The sequence below is a fragment of the Apium graveolens genome, chromosome 11, assembly GCF_009905375.1.
Source record: "Apium graveolens cultivar Ventura chromosome 11, ASM990537v1, whole genome shotgun sequence".
Classification (NCBI taxonomy): domain Eukaryota; kingdom Viridiplantae; phylum Streptophyta; class Magnoliopsida; order Apiales; family Apiaceae; genus Apium; species Apium graveolens.
The window spans coordinates 26995706-26997904 of record NC_133657.1 but is presented as its reverse complement, the minus strand read 5'-3'; positions in this window follow the sequence as shown (position 1 = coordinate 26997904).

Genomic DNA, 2199 nt, shown 5'->3' with positions numbered 1-2199 from the left:
TGAAAAGTGGCTGGTGCACTACATAGCCCAAAAGAAACTCTCCGGAATGCAAAAGTACCAAAAGGACATGTGAATGTAGTCTTATATTGATCTTCTGGAGCGATACAAATCTGATTATATCCCTAATATCCATCCAGAAGACAATAGTAATCATGTCAGCCAATCTACCAAGCATATGATCAATGAAAGGAAGAGGGAAGTGATCCTTCCTTGTAGCCTTGTTTAGCTTTCTATAATCCATGCAAACTCTCCATCCCGTGACTGTTCGTGTAGGAATAAGCTCATTCTTCTCATTTACTACCACAATGATACCACCTTTCTTTGGCACACACTGAACTGGGCTCACCCATGAACTATCAGAAATAGGATAGATGATCCCTGCATCTAGCCACTTGAGGATTTCCTTCTTCACAATCTCTTTCATGATCAGATTTAGCCTTCTTTGTTGCTCAACAGTAGGCTTGCTTCCTTCCTCTAGCATAATTTTGTGCATACAATACGAAGGGCTGATTCCCTTGATATCTGCTATACTCCAACCAATTGCAGATTTGAATTCTCTAAGAATTCTCAAAAGCTTCTCCCCATCGCTACCTGAAAGGTCAGATGCAATAATAACAGGCAAAGTAGATGCATCACCTAAAAACGCATACCTCAAATGTTCAGGTAAAGGCTTAAGCTCAAGAGTAAGAGATTCCTCAATAGATGGCTTGAGGCGCTTTGGAGAACTTTTCAGCTCCTCCAATCCAAGAGATTTAAAAGGCATATCCATCTTTCGCTTCCAGGGAGAAGCATTCAAATATTGTAAGTGCTCATCACCTTCGTCATCTTCACTATCGGAATTTCCCAACAAGGCTTTCTCTAAGGTATCGGACCTTAGCAATTGATCGAGTTCAGAATTAACCACAGAATCGACCAGCTCCACCTTAAAACACTCCTCATTTTCCGTAGGGAATTTCATGGCATAGAACACATTAAAAGTTACATCCTGATCCATCACTCGCATGGTGAGCTCACCTTTCTGCACATCTATCAAGTTTCGGCCAGTAGCCAAGAAAGGTCTTCCCAAGATTATGGGAATCTTCTTATCCTCCTCGAAATCAAGAATTACAAAATCAGCATGGAAGATGAGTTTATCCACCTTGACCAAGACATCCTCTGTAATAACCCCAAAAATTTTGGACTTTTTGTAACCCTTATGAATAGTGATTTTGCTGATTAAGAAAACTTTTCATGTCATACTATGTAGGAGTTCTTTTATTGATATTCTGAGAACTTATTAGTACTCTATATGGTATATAAGTGTATGTAAAGATCGTCAGAATCCAAATTCGAACACTTTGATTTTACCCAAAAATCCACCAGATACCGAAAGAATTGAGTATAAGGTAACATGATTAAAAGGATTTAAATTCAAGGATTATAAGAGAGGATCATTAAAGGAATATAAAATATTGAGAAAGGTTTAGGGGAACCCAAGTAATAAGATTCTGGATATGATCCCTCAAACGATAAACGGGTCATAAAATAATTAAACGACAAGTAATGCAAGAGAGATTAGTACAAGGATTAAGGATAATGATCAAGCAATTAAGCAAGGATTAGCATAAAAGATGCTTCCACCACCAAGTAATGACAAGTGGCAAATGATGAAGTCACCAAGGTGATGTCATGCTTTGTCACACTCCACTCACTTTAATCATCCAATTAACCACCCAAATATCTCATTCAACTTTCATTTTCTACCACAAACACAATTAAAAAAGAAAAACCCCTCCCAAGAACATTACTCTCGGCTTTCTTTATCCCAAGGAAGAAAATTTTCAAGAATTCAAGCTTCACTTCATAAACAAATCCAAGGTAAATCCCTTAGCTTCTTGATGATTAGATAAGCATATCCTAGGAGTTTAAGCTTCCAATTCTTCATGAATCTCTTCCAATAAATCAAGGAAGAAGATGATTAATAGTGTTTTCAATTGACAAACTTTGTTTTCTTTATTTTTCCTTTAAGATCCAAGCATTCCTAGGCTATCTCAAGGCTTCTTAAGGCTTCCTAGCTACTCTAATCACTCCAAGGAAGGTATAACACATCCACACCCTAGCTTTCATTTTGAGTATTAGGAATGGTTTTGATTTTTATAATAAATGAGAAGCATGATGCTTGTGTGTTTAAAGTTTGGATTGGATTTGTAGTGATTTGGA